Source organism: Vipera berus (genome assembly GCF_964194415.1).
Source record: "Vipera berus genome assembly, chromosome: 10".
Lineage (NCBI taxonomy): Eukaryota > Metazoa > Chordata > Lepidosauria > Squamata > Viperidae > Vipera > Vipera berus.
The window spans coordinates 20323136-20336424 of NC_138213.1; the positions used below are offsets into that span (position 1 = coordinate 20323136).

General features: G+C 42.5%; 1 protein-coding gene across 1 annotated transcript in view; it reads left to right on the forward strand.

Annotated features, from left to right (window-relative positions):
- The window catches only part of CHST8 (carbohydrate sulfotransferase 8), a 321308-nt gene that overhangs the window by 250862 nt on the left and 57157 nt on the right, over window positions 1–13289 (forward strand). The gene's annotated exons all lie outside the window — the stretch shown is intronic.

Below are 13289 nucleotides of genomic sequence, written 5' to 3' on the forward strand. Positions count from 1 at the left end.
GGAATAAAAATGGAAAGTTCACCAATCAGATCCCAGAGCACGAACCATGGAAATCTCAGTAATTATCTGCAACTCAGCCCTGAATCTGATTCCTGAGCCCCGGTTTCAGACATTAAGAATGAGTCATTAGGCCACTCTCTTCTTTGAGATGAGTCTTAGAGTCCACTTTGTTGACTTCTCTTTCTCCAGGCCTGAAGCTCACACAAACCTCAGTTCCATGATGTTATTCCTCTGAGTGGAGAATTGGGCTGCTCCGGGGTGGTGGTGGGTGCCCACAGGTGCAGAGAAGCACCACATCTATGAATGCTGGCTGTGAAGTTCATTCCAGCTAGCATACAGGTACTCCTCAATTTACGACCCCATTTGAACCCAAAATTTCTATTGCTAAGCGAGATATTTGTTAAGTGAGTTTTGCCTCATTTTATGACCTTTCTTGCCACGATTGTTAAGTGAATCACTGCAGTTCTTCATTTAGTTAACCCAGTTGTTAAGTGAATCTGTCTTCCCTATTGATTTTGCTTGTCAGGAGGCTGCAAAAGATGTTCACATTGTGGGAAGAATCCAGAGAAAGAAATATTTTGGGAATATTAAAAGGCAGAATATTATATTTCCCCAAAGGATCTTAAAGGCGGGCACACACACACCCATCCCCACCCCCACCAAGTCTCTCTGCCCCAAACAGAAACCAGGTCTGCAGAAATGCAGATGTGATAATCTTGTCAGAAAGATTGGAGCCAGGAAGCTGGGATTAGAAAGAAAGATCCCTAGAATCAACAATCCCTCACACCAAAAATCCAACACTCATCAGCCATCAGCCCCAGGGAAGGAGGATATGACCTTTGGAACATAATAGGATTAACCCACCACCATCAGAACACCAGAAATGCACACTCAGACTCAGGTCAAAGTTCATGCCACAGGAACAATTCCAAACAAAAGCCCAAGAAGGTATAAAAACCCACCACTCCCCGCTACATGTGGTCAGTTTTTCCCCCCCAAGAGCCATCTTTCTGTCTGGCTCTCCTCTTCAATAAACGACAACCTTCTTTCTAAAGCAGTCTCCATGTTGTTTATTCCCGGCTTGGACTGGACCCTGATGAAGATTTTTCTTTCAACAACATAAACCTGGGACACTGCCACTGTCATAAATATGAGTCAGTTGCCAAGCGTCTGAATTTTGATCACATGACCATGGGGATGGCGCAACAGTGTGAAAAATGGTCATAAGTCACTTTTTTCAGTGCCTTTGAACGGTCACGAAATGAACTGTTGTAAGTCAAGGACTAGCTGTATTTTCCCTGGATCAAAGGAAGGTTGAGAAATTAAGTACCTGCCTCCAGATGGCAGTTAGTTCTGTGGAACCTGCAGAAATGGGGGAAAAAAATCGCATCCAGCCACTGAGTTGGCAGGAGTCTTTCTGGGGTTCCTAATTGCAGCGGAGCAGCCATCTGACATTGAAGCCCTTTGGACAGAGTAGTTTCCCTCCAAATGGTCAGAGATTCGGAAAAAGAATATTAAAATTACTCAGGGTAAATTACCAAACATTTTCTTTGATTCAATGGACAATATAGGGCTGGCTGACGTATGGAGAAAGAACAAGGGCAGTTTAAGACAATGTACCCATTTTTCAGAAAGATGCAGATCTTTTTCTAGACATGATTTGGATTTCAAAAGATTTTTCAATTAAAATTTTACCAAAGATTTTTCAGACCATAATCCTGTGAGTCTGGTTTATAAAGGAAAAAACTAATTCACTAGATGGAGATTAAATGAAACATTATTACAGAAAGATGCAATTATTTAAGACTAAATTATTTTTTAAAAATATTTTAATTTGTGTTACAGTCCTTACCAAAGGTACTGATATAAAAATGGTTTGGAATGCAAGTAAAGCCTTAGCATTACTCTATGATAATGTGGGTATGTATATAAAAACATTTTATCAATATTATTCCAATTTGTATAAAGGACACGATATTTCTTTGCAGAAAATAAATGAATGTTTTAGAAAACAAAATTTACTGAAGATTACAGAAGAACAAACAGGAATAATGAACTAACTTATAACAATAAGGAAAGTTTCAGAAGCAATTAAAAAGAATAAATCAGGAAAGCTGCCCGAGCCAGGAGGATTATCAGGTTTGTATTATGTTTTGAAGTTGAATGTCTACAACCCGTACAGAACACAATGAATTCTATTTTACAGAGGTGAAAGATGCCAGAGACCTTGAAAGATGCTAATATAACATTAATACCTAGAGAGAGGGGGACAAGATTTCATTTCAGTAAGAAATTACAGATTAATAACACTTTAAAAATAAGGATTATAAATCATTTACAGTGGTTTTAAGTGAAAATAATTTTGCAAGAACTTGATCAATGTGGGTTTTTATTTAAAAAATTATTAAAGGATAATGCTAGAACTATGTTAGATACTTTTCAATATGTGGAACAACATAATGAAAAATAAACCACACTGATTTTTTTTTAGATGCAGAGAAGGCTTCCATCAGTTTGAACTGGACTTGCCTGTTTAAGATTTTGGAAGATATGAATTTTGCAGAGAATTCTTAAATGGGGAAATTGATTTATACTTTGTCAATGGCACAAATAATTGTTAATGGAGATTTAATCAAACTGTGAGATACAAAAAGGAACAAGATAAGGTTGCTCACACTCCCCTCTTTTGTTTATTTTACTCTTTAAATTAATGAATAAAGATATGAGACAGGATGCAGGAGATGACTAGGCTGAGTCCAGAGGGAGGAAGGGTCAAGTGCATTATCAGTCTGGAGTCCCTTTGTGCCCACAAGAGATCTAACTCCCACAAGAGATATAAGTCCAGCCCACCTTGAATTCTGTTGACTTTTTTCTACCATCAATTTGCTTTGATTATTAGTAGTTCAGATTCTTGTAGAGAGTATTAGCAAGCAGTAAACCTGTATTAATTTGAACCACCTTGCTTCTTGATTTCTTGCACCTTACACATGGTTAGAGAATTGGGGCATAAAGATACATGCAAAGATCCTTTTGACTCTTTTGATAGCCCCATTGAAGGGATTGAACTATTGATGAGTAAATTAAAATAATTTGATATGTTAGCAGGTATTAAGATTAATAGCAAGGTAAAGATGTTAACAAAATACATGAAGATTCAAGATCATACAGAACTGAAGAATAAAACAGATTTTAAAATTGTGTATACCTGACAAATATGAATTGTATGTTATTCAAAATAACCCTATTAAGACATGCGATGAAGTTAAAACAGATATGTCAAGATGGGACACATTACAGTCATCCTTGTTGGGTAGAATCTCTGTGATTAAGATGAACGTTTTACCTAGAATGTTATTTTTGTTTCAAGCAATGCTTGTTTTGACAGCTGATTTACAGTTTAAATAAAGGCAGAAGGATTTATCTAAATTGGTATGATAAGGGAAAAACAGACAATCAAATATAAGGTATTTCAAGATACTAAGGAAGGAGGAGGATTGGACCAACTAGATTTGAAGTTATACTTTGCTGCCCACTGTTGAGTAGGGATGGAATTGTGGAAGATATTAAGAAATAGAAGATCATTTGCTTTAGAAAGACAAGACCTGAGATTTGGGCAGCATGGGTATTTATGTATGATAAAGCTAACGTTAATATAGATTTCAAAAATAATTGTTAGATGGGCCATTCTTAGAATATGGTATAAATATAAATTTAGGTTGTGCCTAAACCTCTGTGGCTTTTAGTGCGTAACTATTTTGATGAGAGAAAAGACTGGTTTTACCATGACACCAAAAAAAGTGCACTTACAATTTGTGGTTTTGATGAGCAGGACAAAAATAAATAAATAAATAACAGAAATCATGAATGGGGGTTGTAGTCACAGAGTAATAAATAACTTTGTAATCATACTTATATTTGCTGCAGAGGAAATCAGAAGCTTTTTTTAATTTTAATTTTTTTCTGTGGTTTTGCTTTTTCTTCCTTTTTTCTCAGTTTATTTTCTTTATTCTGCATTAGTTTGTGTTAGCTTTTATGTTTTTTTAAACACACACACATATGTATGTATGTATGTATGTATGTATGTATACAGTATATATGTGAGAAGAAAAGCCATTCTAGAATATTAAGGAAGAAGAACGAAATGGGTGAAATGCCGGTGCCTCTGAAGATATTATACACCGCAGAGGGCTAAACAGACTTGGCTGCCAGTTCCTCTGTCCCTGTGTGATGGTTTCTCATTGGCAGGGGTGTCCTTTAAACTCCAAAGAGTTCCGGAAGACGAGATGTTCTGAAAGGAGAGAAGGCAGGAAGGGGATCAGCCCTGAGAACCAGCCCAACACTCTGCTGTCCCACTTGAGGACACTTCAGTTGCCCGAGGTTTATTCCAGAGACCACCAAGGCCACACAGTTCAGTTTGTTATGACACTGGCAAATAATTCTGTTTTTCCCATAAAAGTAAAAATGATGGCCAGCTCTGAATAACATTGGCCCGGTTTACTCTATGTCTAATCAAAATCTGCTTCCCTGCAGTTGCAACCCATTGGTCTGGTCCTGCCTTTTGGGACAACAGAAAACAAATCTGCTTTCTCCTCTGTACCCTTTAGAGATCTGAACATTGTTGTATCTTCCACCAGCTGTGTCTTCTGCAAGTTAGACATCCCCAGTTCCTTTCACGGATCCTCATAGGACTGGTGTCGGGCCAACTTCTGGCTCCAGGTTACCCCTCTTCATGTTCTGAATGTGCCCAGGAAATGGGGATCCAAGACAAGACTGCCAGGGCAGAGGAGAGGAGACCAATTATTTTCCAGACGCTGGAAAATGCAGCTGTTGTGCAATAGATGTTTTCTAGATGTATTATTCCACTTTACATTAGATTACTAAAAGAAAGCTAACAAAGGCTGCATGAATGAAATCTGTAAAATCAATACAGCGCAGTAGACTTCGTGGTTGGCCAATCCTAAGAGGGGCTATTTCCATTACTGCCACTGATTTTTCCCCCCAATATGAAAATGAATTAGAAGGGAGAGAAAGCCCTTTTCCAGCTGTGTGATTCAGGAAGAAAGTAAAGCACCCTGTACAGCAATCGGGTGTTTTCACAATGGAATTTCACACCTTTCCTAAACCTTTGTATACTCCTCCCAAATCTTTCGAGGTTTCACTGAGATTTCATAGGGTTTTAGCCTTCGGATGCATGATCAAGTAAGATTTCAACATTCTCATGTGGGAATAAGTAGAGTTACTTGAGCAGTGATGGCATAAAAATTGGATAAACAAATAAAAATATAATACCTAACATTCTTGAGAAATTGTGCAAAACTCCTGAGATTTCACCAATAGTTTTCACAATCCCTCAAGAGTTTACTTTTTTATTAATATATTTTATTAGATATTTTAGAGAAAATACATAAATAGGAAAGGAAAAAGAACAAAAAAAAACCCAACAGATAAAAGAGTAAGATATAAAATAAAACAAGGAATTACAAATGTCCTAGAGCTGTTACTGGTTGTGAATTAAGTGAATATGTTATAATATTCTAGAGAGCCAAGCTGATGCACTGGCTAAGGCATCAAGCCAGAAACTGGAAGACCATGAGTTCTAATCCTGGCATAGGTACGAAGCCAGCTGGGTCAGTCACTCTCTTTCAGCCTTGGGAAGGAGGCAATGGAAACCACTTCCAAAATTATGCCAGGAAAACTGAAAGGCTTTGTCCAAACACTGGCCAGGAGTCAACATTGACTTAAAGCTTCAGATATAATTTTAAAAATATGGATTTGATGTATTTATTTATTGTTGATACAACTGTTGATACAGTTCTTTAGAGGTCTATGGAGATTCTCAGTCATTCAGGTCATAATTATCCCAAAGGTGCTTTTTCATGAGGCAACTGGACTTTCTTTTTTTTCTTTGAAGATGATTCGCTTCTCATCCAAGAAGCTCCTTTAGCTCCTGAAGAAGTTTCAGCTCATGAGCTGAAGAAGCTTCTTGGCTGAGAAGCGAAACGTCTTCAAAAAAAAACAAGGAAGTCCAGTTGCCTCATGAAAAAGCACCTTTGGAAGTTCTTTAGAGGAATTGTTGAATCTGTCATTTGTACTTCTATAACTGCCTGGTTTGGTACAGCAACTAAACAGGATAGGAACAGGTTTCAGCTCATAGTTAGGACTGCAGAAAAAACAATGGCAACCAGCCTGCCCTCAGTTGAGGACTTGTATACTGCAGAGGTCAGAAAGAGGGCTAAGAAAATATCTACAGACCCCTCGTATCCTGGACATAATCTATTTCAACTTCTCCCCTCCAAACGCCACTGTAGGGCATTACACACCAAAACTACTAGACCAGGGCTTTCCAACCTTTTCACAGACTGAACCACCAGTGCTTAGCAAAGTGTCGAGAATTTGACTAAAAAATGGGGGGGGGGATTTTGGGCTTTACTGGTTAGATTTCATTTGTTGTTATAGAAATGGCTAGTTTATACAGTAATATTATGGAAAAGTAAAAAGTTGAGGTTCAGTGTTAATGCTTCCTTCCTATTGCAACAGTGGAACTCAGTAGTCGATGCCTTTCCTTTCCTTTTTCCCTTCTCCCCCTCATTTGTCCCTTTTTCTCTCACCCTTCACTCACAACCTGCCCCTCACTCTTTGCTCGCAAAAGCCTCTCACTTGCTCTCATTCACTCACACATTGCTCGTAAAAGTTTATCTCACTCCATTCATTCAGACGTTGCTCGCAAAAGCTTCTCTCTTGCTCTCATTCACTCACACATTACTTGCTCAAGTCCCTCGCTCGCTCTATCAGAGTCACCCTTCGCTCGCAAAGGCTGCTCGCTCGGTTGCTCCCTCCTCACCACTTTGCTAACAAAAGCTTCTTCTCTTTTCTTCTCTTCTTTTCTCTCTCTTTCTCCGTGTGTTTTTTTCTCTCCCGCCAAAACTTCTTTTCATAATTTCTCTCTCCTCTTCCTCCTTTCTCTTCCGGGTGTGCCAGAAGCACCAATCAGCACGCAGCCACGCACGCAAATCCTGGGGCTTCTGTTGAGCCCTGCAGCTCCAACTGGTCTCCTCCAGGTCTGTGCAGCGCCGCTTTAGCTAGTTCCCTCCCCCGCTACACTTGGCTAGGAGTCGCATACCACCTGCCAGGTGCTAAAGTATCACCGGTAGTACGTGTAGCACCGGTTGAAAAGCTCTGTATTAGACTAGGGGATCCCCAACCCTGGTCCATGGACTGGTACCGGGCCACAGCATGCCAGCAACTGGGCCACATAAACAAGCAAAGCCCCATCTGTGGGATGCAGGCAGTACATGAAACCACGCCCCCTCTGGTCCGTGGAAAAATCTCTTGCCGTGTAAATGGTCCCTGGTGCACAAAAAGTTGGGGACCTCTGTACTAGACACCGGGACACTTTTTCCCTCACAATAGGCTCAAGATCCAAATGGATCTTGACAGACTTGAACCTATCTATCAAAATAGACCCTATCTAATAAAATGGTCATAGCAAACACTCTTTTCCAACAATCCAAGAGTCAGCTCTACACATGGACATCACCAGACGGTCAACACAGAAATCAGATTGACTATGTTTTCTGCAGCCAGAGATGGAGAAGCTCTATACAGTCAGTAAAAACAAGACCAGGAGCTGACTGTGGCTCAGACCAGGAGCTTCTCGTTGCAAAGTTTAGGCTTAAACTGAAGAAAGTAGGGAAAAGCACTAGGCCACTCAGGTATGAATTAAATCATATCCCTGTTGAATATACAGTAGAGGGGACAAATAGATTTAAGGAATTAGATCTGGTAGACAGAGTGCCTGAAGAACTATGGATGGAGGTTCGCAACATTGTACAAGAGGTAGCAACTAAAACCATCCCAAAGAAAAAGAAATGCAAGAAAGCAAAATGGCTGTCTGAAGAAGCTTTGCAAATAGCTGAGGAAAGGAGGGAAGCGAAAGGCAAGGGAGATAATTATGAATGATTGGAGAGAGCCATTTCATTGACCAATGGTGAACCTTTTTCCGTGGATGTGCTCAAATGCGCAAAAATATGCAGCGTTTCCTGAGTTTTACACTTAAGCTGCTTTTAAATCCAGAAATAAGGCATTGTTATCTCCTGCCCGTTGCCCTCCTCTTCCATTCTCAGTGCCCTCACTTCCTTATTAAAAGCACGGGATGGATTTAATTAATTTAATGTGTTTTCCTTGACAGGGGAAATCCAGAGCTCTGTAAGGCAAGCTTCTGACAGATTTTTTTTAATGATTCTGGGCACAAAGTTGCTGACTCCATCTCCAGAACAGAAGCCCTGGTATGAATCTTTCAAGAAAGCTCATATTAACTATCTACATAGTTGTGCTCCTTAGTAGGCGAAATTACATTGAATCTTGCACCATTAAAGATGGTCTTAAATACAGCTGGTGCTGAGCAATTGGAGAGAAATGGGAGGAAATAGATTTAAAAAATGCAGCATTTTCTAAACAGTACTGGTAACATGTGGATGACCAATAAACATGTCAAGGTGGCACTTTGATGGGGCAGTAAGATGGTAATGCAGAAGGGCTCAAAGCTGCAAGCATGATTTTCACTTTTCTCCTGAACTTTGTTCTTTGTCGTTTTAGTTCAGTTGCGACGAACATTTTATTGGTGAAAGTCCGAACGAAAGATGCAGATCAGTTTGGCGGTGTTTTCCATTCCTAACAGACATTTGCTATTTCCCTTTAGCGCTCATATAGCCAGCAGCCTTTCTGCCTTACAAAACCTTCCGCTGGTTTAGTGGCAATAAATGCCTGCCTGCCTGTCTTGCAGCAGCCAGTAGCTTTTACACAAGAGCTTGGCCAAGATATCTTCCTTGAACTGTGATCGGGTCCTGGTGACTAGATGGTCGTGTCCGTACAGTTTTCTTGGCAACCGAAGTGGGAAGTGAAGAGTTCTTGGGGCCTCTGAGTTCCATTCTTTGCTTGCAGACATTTCATCCCCCAAGGTCGTCCGTGCCGGGGATTTGTGGGGTTGACCTGCAGTCGTTTGCCTTGCCAGTTCCGGTGCTGGGGTGGTTTTCTCCTTGGTGGATCCTTTATTAGAGAATTGTTTTCTGCTTGATTATTTGTCTGGTGCTGATCCCTGTTTATCAGCATTATGAGCTGGTGGAGGATATACCACCTGCTGCCAGCGTCAACGTCCCTCCGTCCAGTGCGCTCCCACAGAGAGGGCCTCCTAAGGGTTCCGCCGTTCGGAGAATGCCGTCTGGTGACCCCCAGGGGGAGGGCGTTCTCTGTGGGCACCAGTGGCGTAGCGTGGGGGGTGCAGAGGGGGCGGGCCGCACCGGGCGCAACATCTGGGGGGGGCGCGCTCGCACTGAGCTGCTCAGGGAGCCCCAAGGGCTGCACAGAGTCGGCTTGGCTCCGCTCTCGAGCTGCTCTTTCTTGCAAAGCGAAACGAGTCCGGCAGGTGAGATGGGCGGCCACATAAACTGAATAAAATAAATAGAAGCGCCCAACTCTCTGCCCAGGCTCAGGCCAACCGCAAGCGCCCCGCAGGCGCCCCGGCAGGCTTGGCCGAGCGAAGACGGACCCGCCGGCCGGCTGGCCTAGCTTCGTGCGCATGCGTGGCTTTATTTAGCGGGGCTCACGTGCGAGCTTGAATGCAGCGGCTCTTGCAGGTCGGAGCCCCGCCCAGCCGCCCTCGAGAGGGACCCGGAAGCATCCCGCATGCGCGCGACTCTTCTTGGAAAGTCTACGCCGCTGCGGGGCGCGTCTTTTCGGCGGTGCCATGACGTCACCGGGTTAGGGGGCGCAAATTGCCCCGGGTGCTGACAACCCACGCTACGCCACTGGTGGGCACGCCTGACCTATGGAACCGTTTACCGGTTGAGCTCCGGATGGCTCCTTCCGACGCGACCTAAAAACCTATCTGTTTGAGCAATCCGGTCTGGTCTGACGGGTTCTGTTGTAATTATTGTTTTAAGGTAACTTATCTTCTGCATTTGGGCAAAATTAGGGTTTAATTTGTTTTCAATATCTGTATTTGTGCATTCTGATATTTATGTCACTGTTCACCACCCTGAGTCCTTAGGGAGAAGGGCAGTATACAAATCAAATAAATAAATAATAAATAAATAAATAAAATATCTGGTACAGGTAGTTCTCGACTTACAACAGTTCACTTAGTGACCGTGCAAATTTACGATGGCACTGGAGAAAGTGACTTATGACTGTCTTTCACACTTACAACTGTTGCCGCGTCCCCAGGGTCACGTGATCAAAATTCAGACACTTGGCAACTGACTCGCCTTTATGACAGTTGCAATATCCCAGGTTCACGGGATCCCCCTTTGCGACCTTCTGACAAGCAAAGTCAGCGGGGAAGTCAGATTCACTTAACAACTTTGTTACTAATTTAACAGCTGCAATGATTCACTTAGCAACTGGGACAAGAAAGGTAGTAAAATGGGGCAAAGCTCACTTAAGAAATGTCTCGGTTAACAACAGACATTTTGGGCTCGATTGTGGCCATAAGCTGAGGACTGCATGTAATTTTTTTGTTTCCCTCTTGGTTCTTTTTTTTTAGTGGTGTGTAAACTTGGTTTATCTCAGCATAGTTTATATGCATAATACAGGCAGATATAGTTTATATCCTTTATATAAAGCGAACCCCACACTCCCTTGCACCGCTGATATTGCGTAGTCAAGTAATGAAACATCTGCAAGCAAACAACCACGTTCAGGGAGCACCAATAACTCCACAGTTCCACCCTGAGCCACAGAGATTCTCTTCAATTGGAATTGGGAAGGGGGTTGTTCTGTCTTTCTTCCAGGATGGATTTTCCAGTTCCCAGTTCCAGCCTGCAGGGTGGGATTCCCTGGTGGTTTGCCATACAAATGCTAAATAGGAACAATCTGTGTTAGTCTGGGAGATTAGCCAAGATCAGGCATGAGAAGTTCAGAAATCAAGTTAGCACCCAAAAAATCTTCACATTCTTTGCAACATCCCTGTGAAGCTGGCCTGGCATTGCTGCCCCACACACTTTTGCCTCTTCACTGTGCCAGAGTGTAAAGCCCTGCACCACATTCTCTTTCATTCAGAGTATACAGAAGCAGCTGTAAGCATCAAACCTATATCCATTTTGTCAGACTTCTGAAATACTTTCCTTGCCTCCTTCCATTGTTCATGGCCTTCCAGTTTATTGTTGTTAGCTGCGAAGTCCAACCCCTCATGACCCCATGGACAACGTTCCTCCAGGCCTTCCTGTCCTCTACCATCTTCTGGAGCCCATTTAGGCTCACGCCTCCTGCTTCAGTGACTCCATCCAGCCACCTCCTTCTCTGTCGTCCCCTTCTTCTATTGCCCTCGATCTTTCCCAGCATTAGGCTCTTCTCCAGTGAGTCCTTCCTTCTCATTAGGTGGCCAAAGTATTTGAGTTTTAGCTTCAGGATCTGGCCTTCTAAAGAGCAGTCAGGGTTGATCTCCTCTAGCACTGACCGGTTTGATCGCCTTGCAGTCCAAGAGACTCGCAGGAGTCTTCTCCAGCACCGTACTTCAAAGGCTTCCATTCTTTGGCGCTCAGCCTTTCTTATGGTCCAACTTTCACTGCCATACATTGCAACTGGGAAGACCATAGCCTTGACTATACGCACTTTTCTTGACAGGGTGATGTCTCTGCTTTTTAGTGTGCTCTCTAAATTTGCCATGGCTTTCCTCCCCAGGAGCAAGCGTCTTTTAATTTCTTGGTTGCAGTCCCCATCTGCGGTGATCTTGGAGCCCAGGAAAATAAAATCCAGTTTATAGTGAAGTTGTAAAAATCGACAAGTATTGGTTGGCAGTTAGTTTAGATATTGGTGTTCAGGCACATTGTGATAGCCACTTTGTGGGGAAGCTAGGAGAGGTCCTCCGATATGCACAAATAGTTACTGATCCCTGATTTATCAAATGGAGTCTGGAGCAGAATTCATCACAGTTGGTGATCCTCATCTTTGTTAGAAATTCTGTATATAGCCCTACAGAACAGTCCACATGTGCAGGAAACTTTTATTCAGGGAAAAAACACAGAGTATACCATAGATGCAACCGCAAACTTATAAACCCATCCAATGGTTGAAGAATATACTGCTGTAGTTGGAGTACAAAATACAGGAACAATGTATTCTAACAATCTTTTATTTGTTGTTTCTCAGTCTGAAGGGCACTTTTTAATTCAGTGAAATCTAAAATTCAGTTCTGATGATGAAAGCAAGCATCATATGAACAGCACTGTGCTATATCTACTTAAAGCGAGATCTCCTCAAGGGGACTTCCTATGTCTCACTGCAGCTTCAGTCTCTCGAGCATCAACATAGTTACTAAGGTTGCCACCCCTGCTCCACTGCCTTTCAGTTCTGCTGGTTTATGTATCATGCTAAGCTTTAAAAAACATTTGTGGAGTAAATCTTGACTGGATCTATAAAACTGGGTTTCCTGCCCAGAATGGTTAGGTTCTCAAAATATATTAGGCCAGAGAAAATGCATTGCCATCTAGGATCATGTCTGAGCTCACCCATAGATGTTCAGGCTTGGAAGTATTTCCAAAGGAAGAGATGGAAGATCATCTTCTAAATTAAATGCCTCTTTGCAAAAGCAACTCGATGCTTCTCCCGTCAGCCAGCGGGGTGCAGGAGCACGTGGGCCCTCCCTCCACCAGTCTGAGACAAATCATTACAGTATTTACTTCCATTCTGAGTTCCCTGACTGCAGTTTAATGGGCATATTTACAAAGCTGTGCATAATAATAAAATTATCTCTAATGATGTTTAGAACTGTGGCTTTTGTGTTTGGAGAATTCCCTTATTATCTCTCTGAGCAGATTAAATCTCTGCCAGGTTTTTGTTTGAAGCAGATGGAAAGGGGGATGGCTGGCACTTGTGGGAAGGCAGGATGGGCTGCCTGTGAAAGGGGGCTGAGGAATGGTCCCGTTGGACTGAGGGGGGTGAGAGTGTCTGCAGTTGTTTGGCTTTGGCCATTGGACCCTTGGCATTAGCCCTCTGGAGCTTCCATCTTGGAGGGCAGGAGCTTGTAGGGTGTTGAGACAGAACACATTGGCACAGCGCTTGCAGGGGTAAAGATCCCGGCCTGAGCTCATGGCTGACCATCTAGTCTGGCCACCATGCCACATCTGACTCTGCAGCTGACATGTTCCTGGGTTTGCTGTATTTGCAACCTCAGGGACATATTTTCTTTTTACTTGAATGATAGACACACACACACACACACACACACACACACACCTTTGGTGTTGCCAAGTCCCACATGCCTCGACAACTCCAAGGATACAAGCAACAGAGAT